Here is a 16,215-nt window from a genome sequence, read left to right on the forward strand (position 1 = left end):
AAGCCCTGCAGGTCTCTGGCACCAGGGACCCATCTGTCCCTGCTGTTGTCCCTGCAGGGACAGCTCGGAGGAGGGACAGTGCAGACCTCCCCTCCTGCAGGTTACCAGTATTTTTGCCTGTGGAGAAGCTACTGGTGGTCCAAGCTGCTCCATCCTCTCACCTCTTTTCCCACTGAACAGGAAGGTTTACAGAGCTCAGGAATCCAGACACCATCTTACCCTGTGAAACCACTCAAATGCAGTGGAGAAAGGTGTATCAGAGAGCATGTGGCTACAATATATATTATATAAATATAAATATAAATATATATATATATATATATATATATATATATATATGCTTGAAATATACATGCAAAATCCATGAATCTCCTGCAGGGACCCTCACAATCCTTTCTACACTCTCCTGAATTTTGCTGTGAGCCATGATTGGCCCTCCAGGAGCTTTTCCTCCCAAATATGCTGATTTGGAGTCTTTGCAAATCCTTTTTGGAGACTTCAAGGAATTGAGTGTTGATTCTGTACAGCATGATACAGGGATATGTTTTGCTGGACTTGGATTTGTTGTACAGAGTGCCACCAGGACTAATTGATGGCAAGTCATTTGCTGTGTCAAAGCCTCCTTGCAACACAGACATTGTCACAGAGCCTCCAAGGTGACCTGAGGCTGGTGGGAAGGTGGGCATGGAAGTAGATCAGGGGCTTGGCCTCATTCTGCTTCTTCCTACACTCTGCATATAGGAAAAATTACAAATATTTTACCATCTTGCTGGAGACTGCACTATGGAAAACATGGTAGCTGGTGATGAGAAAGTAAGACACTAAGATGAGTGGGGATTTTTAGTCAGGAAAGAGTGTCAAAGCCACAGGGGTAGATCAGCACCTGTGAGTTGGTCTACAGCTCCCTGCTGCAGCACCCTTTACCCACTGCTTGGCTTTTGCAAGCCCAAGCTTGCTTCAGCTACAGTGTGGAGCAGATACTTCAGAAAAACATGGCTGAAAATGCAGCCTCTTCTTGTCATGGGCTGAGTCCACAGCAAGGTTTTGGCAAAACCCCATGATGATTCCCCCACAACCCCCAAATTAGTCTCTCAAACTCCCCTGTCAGATACACAGGGGGTTTTTCTGTCTTCTGTGTTGTGTGGGATATTCTACTCTTATAAACTTGGAAAGAAGCTAAATCCAACCAACCACTCCAAGTCAATTTCTTCCACACCACAGGAAGAAAATGTCACTTGTCAAAAAAAATGTGTCATTCAGTGGAAATCACTGTTTCTCTAGGAAAGCCCCAGTTCAGGGAGGAAAAGTCTTTTTATTCAGACCTGCCATGTTGTTGCAAGACTGCAGCTTGCATTTCCATTTGCTCAACAAAGCATTTGGGTTGTGTAGATAAAATCTCAGAGACACCAGGTGTGAGCTACAGTGGCAGCAGTCACACTGCAAAATCCCAAAATCTCAGCTGGATGGGTTGGCCTCTTTGAGAGTAGCAGGCTCCAAAGGCACCTGGCACTCCAAAGGTTTTTGGGCAACTTTTCTCATTGGGGTCAAGTGTGTCACTTGGTCCAGGAACAGCAATTCCAAATGATGAGTTATTTGGAGTAACAACCCTAGCAAAGGGTCTTTTGTCCACTATTGCCTGAGGCAGAGATGGGTGGTTATCTATGTAAATCCATCTTTTAGTGATTAGATTTAAGAGGCCCTTCACTGCTTTCACTGCTGAGGGTTTTGAGGCCAATCAGTCCCACACCTGGGAACAGACCTGGATGCTCCTCCTGGCTGCCTGAGTTTGTTTTGACCACAGAGGAAGGACAGCCACACCAAAACTATCAGCCAGATCAGTCACTGCAATGGGACTTTTTGCTCTGCCAGAAGAGGTTTAGGTTAGATATTAAAAAAAGTTTCTTCATGAAAGGAGGGGTCAGACATTGAAACAGGTTGCCCAGGGAAGTATTGGAGTTGTTGTCTCTGAAAGTGTTCACAAAACATGTAGATGTGGTGCTTGGGAATGTGGTGGACTTGGCAGTGATGGATTAACTGTTGGACTCGATGATCTTTGAGGGCTTTTCTAAGCATAATATAATTCTATGGTTCTGTAATATTTTAAGATGCAGCTTTGGGTCAAGAAGCAGAAATGCTGAGGTGGCAGGGACCTGGTGTGTGGTGCCATGCCAGCTGATCTTCCACAGAAGTGTGACTCTCCCTGTTGTGAACATACTTTCATTTGGGAAAGTTCTAGAAACTATGAAATCGTCCAAGTTTTCTCTCAGATTTGCTTATGACTAATCCAGATCCTGCTTATTTGGATGCCAACAGGATGTCTCAGCCAAGCTATTTGTTTTTCCCCAATATTTTCACCCCAGACAATGGCACAGCCTCCTCTCTGGGACAGTTGCCCATGTGGCAGATCTCTGCCCCATCCTGTCTGCTCCTGGAACTGTGCCCCCTCTTCAGCCTGGCATCTTTTGTGCTTGGAAAGGATGGGTTTTCCCTGCTGCTGAGTGCATGGATGGGTGCAGGAGGCACCATGACTCACTTTGGGCTGCTGCTTGCCCTGCTGTTGGACAGAAAATTGCACAGCCTTCACTTCCTTTCCTGGGAAAGGCACTGTGCTTGTTCATGGCCAAGAATCAAAGGGGCTGGCTGAAATGACCTTTCCTTCTCCCAGCAGGCATTAGGAAATTGAGGCTGAATTGCCCCCATGCACAAGTTAGAGCAGCCCCTGGGCTGTGCCCACCCATGTGGGCCAGCAATGGTGCCCAGGAGAAAGGGGCTCAGGAGCAGCCTCCTAAGGGAAGGGCCTGCACATACCTCCAGCTCAGTTTTAGGTAAAATCATTCTCCATAACTCCAGGTAATCTCATTCAGAATTATCTTTTCTTCAGCCAAGTGTTCAAACAGCTCCTCGGAGCTGTGAGCAGCTTGTGGCTAGCCTGTGAGCACCAGCTTGTGAAAGGTCACCCAAGTTGTGCCAATGTCCTGATGTCCCCTGAACCTTTGTTCACTGTGGGTCTCCCTTGTGCACCCATTCATGTTGCTACAGGGCAGGGACATCTGTCACTATCCCAGGCTGCTCCAAGCCCCCTCCAGCCTGGTCTTGAACACTCCCAGGGATGGGGCAGCCACAGCTTCTCTGGACAGCCTGTGCCAGGGCCTCATCACCCTCACAGGGAGCCAGGGTTTTGAGGTGCCGGGGGAGCCATCCCCAGTGACCTCTTCCCTCCTTGGAATACCCGAGTCCTGCTTTTTTTCTGCCTGAAAAGGGTCTTTTTGAGCCACTGCCTCCTCCAGCCCAAATCTCTCACAGCTGAGAGGCTGCTGAGGGTGGTGTGATGCTCTGACCTGCCAACAACAATTCAGGGCTGTGTTTCCTCTTGAAAAAGACATTTGCATATCCTCTATTCACTTTACTTGGTTAAATATATTTGAAAGGGCAAAAGCTCTGGGTCATTGAGACTGCAGAATGAGCTGTCTGGGGGCCTCTTCCATCTTAACCCTTTGGTAACCCTTTGGAACCTTGCTACAGCATCCTGGAGGCTTAAAATATTTAGAAAATTATTTTAAGGCTGTTTTGCAGCAGGTATGGGGAAGGAGGCTGGAGACAGGGAAAGCCCTGCCAGAAGTCAGCAAAAATGTGCCATATATATTTGAACTGAAAATTCACTTACGTGCAGCCACAGACTGACTTGCAGAGAGTTTGCAAAATTTAACACGGACAGAAAATGCCCTCAGGGTGACTTGAACACACCTGTGAAAACAGGAGGGCAAAAGCAAGTTACAGTAGTCAGGCACAGAAAGGTGCAGGGTGCTTTGGGGTGTGGGATCAGCAAAGGGAATTTTCTAGAAACAAAACTAGAAATAACCTAATTGCTGCTTTAGTTAACAAAACACGTAAAAAACTCTGAAGCAATAACAAAGATCCTGAAACATAAACCATATATTTAAAAATAATTCAAATAATGTAACTATTTGTTATTAGTTTCAGGAGAAAAAAAAAAACATTTCAGCAAAGTATTTAATTTGCAATATTTAAGGACACTTCAAATCACAGCCAAACCACAGATTTCTTAAAAATCCTCCATGAGATGATGCCAAATCCCCCCTTTCCCCTAATTTTTCTAGCACAGTGCCAGGTCCTTGCTGCCAGGGGAGCTGGAGCTGGGTGTGGGATGTGATTGGGAGTCTCTGGCTGGTGGGTGCTGACATGCCAGGGTGAAGGAGAGACCCCCTTGGACTGGGCCAGGACACAGCCTCTGCACCTCACTGTGTGCTGCACCTACCACACCCAGCTGCAATGTGGAGACTGCTTCTGGATGCCTGTAAAATGTTTTGAGGATGACAGCTGGGAAGAGATGCATAAGCAATAAATTCATCATCCTGGGTTTATTTTTGTTACCTTGCCACCAGTTGGCATCCCTGTGGTGTAAGGAAATTGAGGGCTAGAGGGAGAAGAGGCAGAAACACTTGCCCAGTAACATAATATTAATGTTTCTAAATATTGAATTAATCCTCTATTTGTGCTGTATGCTTCCTTCCTGCTGCTCTTTGGAAGTGTTAAAAAATATAGGCTGTATAAAAATAAAAGCATATTATCTGACCAGAAGATATAGAAAAGGAAAGAAGACCACTAAAAAGATACACAGTGGCTGGTTTTTTTTTTTCTACTTGAGGCACAATTTTCCATGGATGGGCCTTCAGAAATGTAGAGCTTCTTTTGGCAGATTTCTGTTCTGTAACTGAAGTTATCACTCTGGTTTATGGTAATGTCCTGAAAACCATAGCATCAGCTGGGGTTTTTCTGAGTTATCCTTGGAATTCTGAAGGGCCAAGGAACTCTTCCATAGAGCAATGGAAGCTCCCAGGCTATCTCAGCTCTGTGTGGTTTCCTGGTGGTACAGCCTCGTTTAGCTGCTCTGATTACTCTACATAGAGTCATAGGACAGTTTGTTTTGGAAAGGACATTTAAAGTTCATCTAGTTTAACCCCCCTACAATGAGTGGACATCTTCAACTAGACCAGGTTGTGATTTGTTGTACTAAGCCCTGTCCAACCTCCTCTTGTATGTTTTCAGGGCTGAGTCATCCACAGCTGATCTGGGTAACCTGTGCCAGTGTGTCACCATCTTCCTTACAAAAAAAAAATAACCCTTATATCTAGTCTGAATTGACCATCTTTTAGTTTAAAACCATTACACCATGTCCCATCCTGTATTCTCCTGGCTACAAGCAGCAACGTTTAAAATTCAACCTTAATCTCTGTTTCTCATTAATTTTGATAAACTATAAGAGCATGGAGAGATTCCTTAGGTTACTATCTTTTATAGGACTTTTGAACTTTGGCTGGGAGCATTAAATGCACTGTGATTTACTGATATATATTTTTTTTTCCCTGGACGGGTCAGGTCTCAGCCAAATCCCATAGAAGTCCTTTGAACACTTTCCATTGATTTTACTGGTAGGTGGGTCTCACTGGGCTTTAGACTGAGCACAAAAGGTGAAGTTTAATTTCCTTTGTACTAGTATAAACATCCCTGCTACTTAATACTTTAAGGTGAGGGCGAGTTTGGAGCAGATTTCTACAGAAGCAGAAGTCACCCACATACTGGTTTGAAGCTTAAAGGGTTTTGTGGCCCCTGTTACCAAGGTGGGTTCTGGATGCTCAGCATCTCCATGCTCATCCCCACCAGCTCTCAGCTTTCTGTTCTGCAGAGTGCAGCTCACACATCTGCAGGAGAATCTGAAAACAGACTTGAACTGTTCCCTGTGCTCCCATGCCAAAAGTTCTCATAGAAAATCTCTGTTTGTGAAGAATTGCTTGCTTTCCCTCAGCTGTGAATCCAAAAAATGAGGTTTTCTTCCCATAAAGCCCTGTCCCCATCACTCTGCCCTGCAAATTACCTGGCAGAAAATTCTGGGGCAGGGGAAAAGCTTTTGTTCAGTGTTTTACTTAGAGTATGCTTACATAATTTTCCCCTTAAGGTAGGCAGCCACATCCAGCTCCTCTCATTGTTCTTCAAATATCTCCAATGGTTATTTCAGAGAGCGAGTCCATATATGTATGTACATGCAATGAAAGAAGGACAAGAGAAAGGGAATTACTGCTCAGGGTATTTATAGAGTAGATAAAAGGGTGTTTAAGATTCTACCATGTTATACTGAATCTCACTGGCTATCCTGAGGGTATATTGCCCATGGTGAGCATCATCTTGGTAGGCAAGACCAGCTCTTACCAGCAGGAGCTTGAAAGAAGGTCTTCATAGCACAATATGTTGTTTTTAATCCAATAATCATTTGAAATCAGGATTCTCACATCTTCTTTAGGGCATTTCATCATGAACACAGCTGTGCTGAGACTGTGGGCTACTGGCACTGAAGCAGTCAGTCAGCCCAGGACTATTCACACACCTGAAATATTTTCCTGACTACAGAAATTCTGTCAAACTGTGGCTCATAAGGAACAATGGGGCAGGAATCTGAGCTGGTGAATATTGCTGAGGTCCCATTAAGACGGCACTGTGATGCTGATTTGCACCTGCAGACCATTCAGTCCAGTACTTCCTGCCCTACCCTGGCACTTTGATGAATTAAGCCTGATTGCAGAACACCACGTGACCCAAAGGAGTGATATTTGACAATCTTGCCTGAAATCTCATTAAACAGTTTCCTCATTCATGGGTGTTAAGTGCTCTTTGAGAGTTCTCCATAATGAACTCCAATATCAGAAGTAAAATTTAGTACAGGTCAGACAGAAACTTTATTAACTATGGTGAGTCTTCAGACAGCTGCTCACCCTCTGCTCCCCCCTTTTCTGCCAAGCAGTTGTGGGGATCCAGCCAGGAAACAAAGGAGTTGAGGAAAACAATAATTTCAGTGTTAATGATGCCAGACAATCAGCCTCTGGAAGGGCAGACCCCTCAGATGCCTTCCTAACAGTCCTAAGTCCTAAGCAGGAGTTGGACGGTAAAAAATGAGCAGTAAATAAGTATAATGATACGGAGCAAGGGCTCCCGGGGGCCCAGGGGTGGCACACCCGTGTTATCTTTGCTTAGGAGTGGGAAGCTGGAAGCTATCAGACACTGCTGGCTTTCAATTGAAAGGAATGTTCTTGTAGTTAAGAGTATCTCAGCCAGATCTCTGAAGTGTAAATGTTAGTAGTTTACCATGACAAATGAATTTCAAAGTTCTGGTCTTATTATTTGGAGTGTAAATTAACAAAATTCAGTTTTGGCTGAAATACCAAAGTGTAAGGTTTTTTCCTTTAATATATATAGTAGTATAAGGATGATATTGACAGTAGTTACTCTCTTACTATTTTATTGATTCCGGGATTTGTATTTATTCTACTTGGTCATCACAGAATGTTTTGGGTTGGAAGGGTCCTTTAAGGTCATCCAGTTCCAATCCCTCTGCCAGGGGCAGGGACACCTTCCACTAGACCGGGTTGCTCCAAGCCCCATCCAACCTGGCCTTGGATAGCCCAGGGTCAGGCATCCCCAGCTTCTCAGGACAGCCTGCTCCAGTGTCTCACCACCCTCACAGGGAAGAATTTCTTCCCAATATCTAAAGTGACCCTGCTCTCTCTCAGTGTGAAGCCACTACTCTTTGTCCTGTCCATCTGCCCATTTAAATGTCTGCCCATATCTGACCTATGAAGTTTCTAATTCAGCAGATCTGAACTGGTGGCCCAGACTTTCTCAGTGCCAGAAACTTTCTTTCACGATGACTTTTCCCAAAGGGGAAAAAAAGAAAAAAGCTGTTTCTAATTTTAAACTGCACATTTGCAGGAAGGTATTAAGTTTTACACTCGAAAGCCTTGCTTTCAGCCTGTAAATCCTTCAGCATGACAGAAATGTGCGAAAATACTGCAATATTAATGAGGGGAGAGGGTGGTTCGTTTCTGGAAGGCGGCTCCGGGATGTGGAACCGCAAGGGTTACAGCGGGCACCGCTGCTGCTGCTGCGCTAATACAGCCTAAGCCGATATTAGCCAAGCTTAACTTCTCTCAGCCGCTCGCAGATGGGAGGGGGAGGGACGGCCTGCAGTCAGCAGTTCTGTGCGGGCAGCGGGACGGCACAGCCCGGGCCATGAGCTGAGGGCACCGCGGGGACCGGCACCGCGGGCGGTGAGTCCCGGAGGGGTTTTATCGTGACTGTTGCTGCAGTGCGAGCGAGCAGCCCGGCGGGGATCCGGGAGCTGCTCCGGGAAAGGCTCGCGTGGGTCTGGCAGGACCCGGGAGGCTCCGGCGGGACCCCCGTCCCAGGCGGGACCCCCGTCCCAGGAGGGTCCCGGGGGCTCCAGCGGAGCCGGGCTCCGGGAGGCTGTGCAGAGGGACCCCGGTGTGCCGGGGCTGGGTGGGCTTGTTCCGCAGGGGGCGATGCTCCTGGCGGGGCTGTGGGATGGGGGTCACTGGGCTTTGGGGGTTTCCATCAGGGGCTATGAGACAGGGTTACTGGGCTTTAGGGGTTTCCATCAGGGGCTGTGGGATGGGGGTCACTGGGCTTTAGGGGTTTCCATCAGGGGCTGTGGGACGGGGTCACCGGGCTTTGGGGGTTTCCATCGGGGCTGTGGGATGGGGTCACCGGGCTTTGGGGGTTTCCATCGGGGCTGTGGGATGGGGTCACTGAGCTCTGGCAGTTTCCCGTTGTTGGGGGTGTTTCCAACAGCCCTACTGGGGGAAGCCTCTGCCCGGCTCTGGCTGGAGCTCTCTGCGCTGGAGGACACGGCCCTGTATGTCCTGTGTGGGCTGCGGGGTGACAGCCCTGGGGCCAGAGACCTCCCCAGCACCCCTGGGACCAGTGCTGACAGCTCTACCTGCACCCAGGCAGGCATGGGGGCAAGATGTGGTGATGGAGCCAGGTGTCTGGGGCTACCCTGCCACTCCTAGTTCACTGCCCCAAACTCTTGACTCTATCGGGGCTTCTTTCCCACAGCAGGAGCTCTGCAGAACCCGGCACATCTGTGCAGTTGTGGTTGACTGTGAATCCTGTGCTGAGTTTTGGGCCACTCACTTTGAGAAAGACATTGAGGTGCTAGAGTGTGTCTAGAGAAGGGCAGTGGAGCTGAGGAAGGGTGTGGAGCACAAGACTGATAAGGAGCAGCTGGGGGGAGCTCAGCCTGTGGAAAAAGAGGTTCAGAAGGGACCTTCCACTCTACAAAGGAGGTTGAAGTTAGATGGGGAGGTTGGTCTCCTCACAAGTAGCAAATGGAAGAACAAGATGAAGTGACCTCAAGGCGTGCCAGGGGAAGTTTAGGTTGGATATTAAGAACAATTTGTTCACCAGGATTTTTCAGCTCAGGAAGAAGCTGCCCAGGAGAATGGTGAAGTCGCCGTTCATGGAGTGATTTAACAAACATGTAGATATGGCACTTTGAGACATGGTTTAGTGGAAGCCTGGCAGTGCTGGGGGAATGGTTAGACTGTAATCTTAGAGGACTTTTCCAGCCTAAATGACTTTGGGATTTTGTGACATCCTTCTGGTTTTACAGACTTTGTGTGTCTCAACTTTCAGCCTCCCAGACTTCATTGTAGGCTCTTTGCAATGTATGTCTCTGCCTGAGGGATCTCCTGGAGCTGGTGACAAAACCTGCCTTTGCCAAAGCTATGCAGCAGTGGTAGGTTGCAAGCATTCAGTGTAGTCTGTGATGCTGTTCCTATTTCCATGCTGTGCATTCACACTTTGCTCACGCATGGAACCGTGAGCATGCTCCATCCACATGGGATGATCCTGCTGCTGTGTTGAGTGTGAGAGCTCATGGGGGTGCACCTTGGTGTCAGGGACACACCATGCAAACCTTGTCTGTAGCCATGAAATCCCCTATTTGGACACAGTGTGGTTTCTTGCTTGCTGTGTTGTGTATGTGCCTGTTGCTGGTGCATCCCATCCTTTGGCATGCTGGGGACAGAGAGGGTTGGGGATGTGAAGAAAATGGGAGGATGATGCTTTCAGTAGTTTCAGAGAGCTTCCTGAAAGGTGGAGGGTGTCTGCCTGCTCCTGGAGGTTCACCATGTGCTTGGCCAGGCATGGCACTGGGTACAGCTGCAGAGGTGACTGTGTGCACTGTGGGGCCTCCCTGGAAAACCTCCTGCACCTGGGCACTGAGAGTGTCCCTAACACCATGACCCTTTCTGCAGTAATCACTCTGGTTTTACTGATAGCCTGCAAGAGAGAAACATCAAGTAGTGCTCCTTTAAAAGCATGGTGATACTCTCAAGCACAGAAGAGATTATTTTGAGAAGCTCTGGCTCTTTGCAGGCAGCGTGTTTCAGTTCTGACTGGAGGCTACTGGCACAGGGCCCAGGCAGGCAGAGGACACAGCAGGGCTGGCAGGTCTGGGGCAAGGCTGCTGCATCGTGCTGCTCCTGCCCCAACTGCTGTCCCCCACCTGCAGTGGGAGGGGGCAGTTGCTTTCCTTTGGGTTTTTGGCACACAGCCTGCCTCTTTATTTTCTTGCCCCTTACTGCACTGCAAGGTTGCCAAATAAGCCTTGAACAACTTTCTAAGCTGCCTTCAGTTTCTGGTTTGTTTTGGAATAAAACCTGGAGCAGATTCAGGCAGTCACATTCTATGTGCACAGGGTCTGGGTAAAACTCTGCTCTCTCCATATGTACTTAACCTTTGGTATCCCCTCACTCCTTCCATCTGTGCAGACAGAGTCCTTTAGAAAACACTACAGCTACAGGGCCAGGTTGGATGGAGCCCTGAGCAATCTGCCCTAGTGAAGGGCACCTCTGCCTGTTGTCTGAGGGATGGCTGGATGATCTTCAATGTCTCTTCCAAACCATTTGTGATGAACTTGCAGAGCACTTTCTTGGTAATTAGCCAGGTCTAATTACTCTAAGAGAGAGGGATACAACTGTATTTTTTATAATTAGTGACACTACAGTTACTTTTTTGTAAGCTCCCATTTGTGATATCATTTTCCATTTCAGTTTCCAGTGTGACAGTTGTAATACTGTCTTCATGGACATGTGTTTGACACAGAGCTTGCAGAGCCTTTCAGTCCTTTCCTTTTTCATGTGGTTTTGCTTTAACTGCAGTGGCAGGTCAGTAAGTATTGGAGCTCTTCAAGCTATAGGAGTGACATAAAGAAAATTGCTCCTTATAATAATAAAGGCAGTGTTTAGCTATGATATGGCCCAAACTGTGAGGTGTCTCCCTACACGTGCAGCAGAAGATGAAAATCTGTGGTGTGATAATGCACAGGCAGCCTCTTGCAGACAGCAACAGGCCAAATTTCCAGGATCTTCATGACTGGAGAAAAGCCAGCTGCAGCCTGGCCTGCTTAGCCCTGCTGTGAACACTTGCTACATAACTATTGATATTGCAGAAGTCAACACAAAATTGAAGTTTGACCAAGTAAGGGTTTTGGTCTAGTCTAACTGTCAGAGAGACAGTGCAGGCTAACACCTGGTTTGGAAGTGGTATTCAAAATATTCCTGTTCTTCCCTATCCTTTGCAGGACTAACTCTGGGCATGCCACTGTGTCATGTCTTAAGCATTATGGAAGATTTTCTGTTATGAGCTTGTTTAGTTTTCTGTGTCACTTTGGATGAAGCACTCCCATGCTTTCCTCAGTGCAATGGGCTGGCAGGATACTCAGAGGGTTATTCAGAAACCACTTTATTCTGGTACTGCTGCCAAAAGAAACAGCAGCAATGAACCCAAAAAGGTTTGAAGCTGGATCAGTACCCCTGGACTGGTGCACAAATATTTGTGCTGGTGCCTGGGAAAGGCAGGATGGGTGTGGGAGTGATGGAAGGGGCAGATAGTCAGGAGGACTCCTTGCCCTGGCAGGCCTGGAATACTGTGGGGCATCCTAGCCCATGTGAGTTCCACCAAACTGTGTTCCAGGCAGGGGTAGAGGTGAATGTGTGGTGGGTCAGGGAGTCATGCAGGAGGACATGACCCCACCCTGGCACCAGGATGCTGTCTGATCGTGCCAGGAGGGGATTTGCTTGTAAACTAGGCACTTTTTCTGATACTACAGCAGGACAGTTATTTCTGTGCCAACAGCCATGAGCCATGTGCATGGCTCAGTCCAGCAGTGGTGTGAGTTGGGGTCATCCATCCTACTCTGCCAGAAGCCAGCAGGAATCAGACCTGTGCAGTTTGTGCATGCAGCAGGAGAGGAACCAGGGCCAGGGCTGACTCTGTAGCACTGTGCCCAGTCTCACACAGTGACCCTCCAGATGCAGCCAAGGGCAGGGTGTGAATGGTCATGGAGAGCTGGGAACTGGCAGTGCAGGGACCTGTTTGCATGTGTGTCCTTGTCTGGCAGTGATCTGCTGTGGGGACAGCAGAGCAAGCCTTCAACAGCCAGGGCAATGCATGATTGTGGTACCAGCTTCTTCCCTGTCTGGCATTGTACCCAAAATCTCCTTGCCTCTACCCAACCATGGGCTAGGGGCTTTGTAGAGAGAGATGGCCACAGAGGGCCTAGCTGTGGCACGTTCATGTGCAGAGACTGCAAATGAGCCAGGCAGTGGGCTGAGGAGGGGAGTACATCCCCCCTGGGTACCTTGAAGGGAAAGTCCCCTTGTGGTCCCTGCCCCTCTGCACTGCCCAGCACTGGCAGTGCTGCAGAGCCTTCAGGTGACTGGGGTTCTTAGCTGGACCAGGGCCTCTGCAGACAGTACTAAGGTTTATTTAAATTCAGTATTTAGAGGCAAACATCAAAACTTTCCCTGGCAATAAGCCATCAAGCTCTTTGCAAAGCACATTCACGTTTCTGCTCTGCCAAGCCAACTGTCAGGGGCACAGCTCCCTTCTCACTTTCCATTCAGTGCTTCTCTTTGTACTCTGCCCCAGATAACTATTTTTATGCCATTCTTTAAGCTGTTTGCTGCCTGACACAGAGTATTCAGGAATCATATAGTATATGGGACAATCAACCATCAATGTCATTAAAAAATAAACTAAAACCCAACCCAACCAACCACGTTCTTCACAAGAACTGAATTGACAATTGCTTATAGATACTTCTGGGAACAGGGGAGCTTTGCAGATGTTCTATGAGCCGTGTCCAGAAGGAAGCCCCAGCCCTGGCAAAAGCAGCCCCATGATCAGGATCCAGCCCTGTGTGACAATGCCAGCAGCACATGGAACTTCAGCCCAGAAAATGTGCAGGGTTCATTGCCACCTGCAAGCTTTGCCATAAGGCTGAGTGGCAAATTCTCTCCCGCTTTAGTCACCTCAATGGGATGCTCCTGTGGACTATACTGCTTGTGAGCCAGGGAATCAGACAAGGAGGAAACAGGCTCTCCTTTCCCCAGGTAGAACTTTGCAGCCCTTGTACTGATTTTGGCACAGTTGTGTGAGCAGGCTCCAGAGAACTGAAGACAGCCAGAAAACCCCACAGCTTTGGTGGTTTGCTTTTCCTTTTGGCTGGGTTGTTTTTTAGCTTGGAGGAACAGCCTGAGCTTGCTTGGGGTGAGCACACAGAAGCTACACTGGCATAAGGGGACCAAGATGAATATGATGAGGGGCATAGTGGGTGCAAAAATACGTAGGTTTTCCCATCTGAGCTCCATTTTCTGCAACCACAGGCTGAGGTTTTTAGCCTGATCAATGAAACCTTGTGACTCTGGCTCATGCCAGTGCTGTCCTTTTAAGGATGTTTCAACAGTTAGAGGAGCTTTTTTGTTACTGTGCCTAAGGCAACTGATGGACTTCAGAGACAGCAGAGCTGTTGAGCTTCTCCCTTTTGGTAGGAAACTTAAAATGCTTGCACTGGCTTCCTGATGCTTTGTTATCCAGAGGAGTGGCAGATTTGCACCAGGTTCCCAATCATGGCTTTTCCATATGTGTGAGTCCTAGTGGCTTCTGAGGGCTGCTGCACTGCTCTGCTCAGGTGCAAAAGGTATTTGTAGGTTGGTCCACATGTTTGAGATGTGATGAGTGGGTGAGGAGGTGTGAGATGAAGGATGAAACTTTCCACAAGGATTTGGTATCAGTGGATGAAGAGGGACATGATGTAGAGATATGAGAATGAGTTTGTGGTCTGTGCATGGCTCTGAGCAAGGGGCATTTCCAGACAGCTGGGGCTGGATTTTGCTCTCTGAAAAATCTCAAATCTCTAAAGTAAGATCTCTGCATAGCACTGAATAATTTATCGAACAATTTCTCTAGGCAAGGGACTGATACACTGTAGATATTTTGGATACTTTAAATACTTCTATTTACATGTGATTACTGGTCTCTTTCGGGACATTGAGCTCCTTGTTAGCATTTTTCCCTTTTTACTGGATGCTTGCAAAGATCTTGTGTTTTGCAAGTACATTTCCCAGCAATGCAGAGCAGGAGGGAACAGAGGCTGCTACTCTGGTTGGTTGGAGATTCCCATCCTTTGTCTGTGCCCTGCCTTTGGGGTTGGGGCTGTCAGGACCATGGATGGAAGCTGGAGGGAGCAAAGCCCCTGAGCCCAGTGCTGTGTTCTGCCAATAGCTCTGTCCCCAGGCACCATGGAGAAATGTGATACCATGGTCACACCCAGGCTGTTAATGAACCAGCTAGTTACTTTGAGTTTTTTAAGGAGTGAGGTGTTTCTCAGTAATGCTAGGGGCACATGGTTATTATGCAATCAGTACTGTTAATCAGTCACCCAGAGTAGGGGGAAATTCTACTTTTTATATTTATATCTTATATATGTGCACATGCACACACAAGCATTTACATCCACACAGATTATATACAGATATATAATTGCATGTGCAAATACCATATATACCAAATACTCACCAGAGGACACAGGAAAGCACAGGAGGCTGGCCTCCTTGCCATGCAGTTTATTTGCCTTATTCTTCTCCCACAGAATTAAGGCTTGACCTGGATGCAAAGCCTTTTTCCACTGTGGATAACTCTGCCTTGCTGAGTGGGAGGGAGGGCACTGGGAGAAGGTGACTGGGGAGGCAGGGACATGGGGACAGTCCCTGATGGCACTGCTGCAGCCCCATGTCTGCTCCCATGCCCCAGACTCTGAGTTCAGGGTGCACTGAGCCCCCAGCCAGCTCAAAAGCAATTTGAGCTAAAGAGGCTTAGGTACTATCGAAACCCTGTTCTTTAATAGTCATGTTGGCAAAAGGCCAGATTCACAGATTGGATGGGTCTGATTCTCAAACGAAAGGGAGAAGGGTATTTTTTCAAGTAAAAATAGAATATAAAAGTTATAAATTGCTTTTATAACATTTCTTGATCATGGGGTGCTTCTCCAGTGTCTGCTCCCCAGAGAAGTGCCACAGCCTCACAAGCCCTGTGTGCCTGCCCTCCCCTGTTTGCTATCCATCACCTCTCACCCTCTCTTATGTTGCCTGAGCACTAGCATAATAATCCAAAAAAAGAAATTTTATCTCTAAACCAGTTCCTTTTTTTCCCCCCTCTTTTTTTCCCCCTTCCCAATCATTGAGTTATAGTGGAACCACAGTCAATGAGGCCAAATGCCTTGGCTTTGAGTCCTGAGTATTATTATTTGACCTTTCAAAGAATGGTGTGATCTAAGTAAAACACAGTAATTGTGGTTGTGCACTGGGGAGATAATTATTTCACTCAGTGGGTAAAATCAAACACCTGTAAGAGTTCAGTTGGGTCTGGTTTTGGTAGCTAGGGGGCATTTTTCTAATGGAAAACACAGTTTTAATGAAAATGTACTGGTCCAAGAGTGGGACAGTGATACATCAGTGATACATCAAGTGGAGGCTGTGGTAGTTGGCTTGGGGTGATATATCTGAAGGTGAGAGACATTAAATGGAGAGAAGGACCTATAGTGAGATAGGTCACTTTAGAGGAGCAAAAGCAGGTATCACTTCAGAAAGTTTTAAGTAGTATTAACCTTGGCTTGATCAATAATCCTAGTAATTGCTGAATGCCATGTGTGGCTGATTAACCCTTGCAGAGTACAGAGGGTCCCTGTTCATGCATTCCAGTATGTGTGGTGGGTCAGGGCTGTGGGGTCACCCCTGCCCAGGCTGCTCTGGAGGGATGCAGGATGAGCAGTGAAATGTTGTGGGTCACTGTTTTGGTGATGTGTTTATACCACAATTCCTTGCCTGGACAGAAAGTGTTAGGTGTCCTGCAAAACTATGTGAGCCAACTATTGCTTGTTTCCTACTTCTTTTTGGGGCTGTTTACTGGATTTCCACACAGCAATTTTTTCACAGTTTCAGATACTTCTGGTGTTCCTATTTTCCCCACTTCTGGTGTTCCTAATTTCCCCTTTAGATTTAT

At 47.3% G+C, this 16,215-nt stretch overlaps 1 protein-coding gene across 7 annotated transcripts in view; it reads left to right on the forward strand.

The window, feature by feature from the left end:
* Positions 1–16,215, forward strand: part of ACSL6 (acyl-CoA synthetase long chain family member 6) — a 59,511-nt gene that overhangs the window by 7,600 nt on the left and 35,696 nt on the right. For 2 of the 7 annotated variants that reach the window (XM_079319659.1, XM_079319661.1), the window contains exon 1: positions 9,484–9,607. The exons of 4 other annotated variants lie outside the window; for them this stretch is intronic. The gene's annotated coding sequence lies outside the window, so the exon portion shown is untranslated. Of the gene's footprint in view, positions 1–7,935; positions 8,118–9,483; positions 9,608–16,215 lie in introns of those variants that run through there. One more of the 7 variants, XM_079319662.1, reaches the window with a different exon arrangement.

Source organism: Erithacus rubecula, assembly GCF_903797595.1.
Source record: "Erithacus rubecula genome assembly, chromosome: 16".
NCBI lineage: Eukaryota > Metazoa > Chordata > Aves > Passeriformes > Muscicapidae > Erithacus > Erithacus rubecula.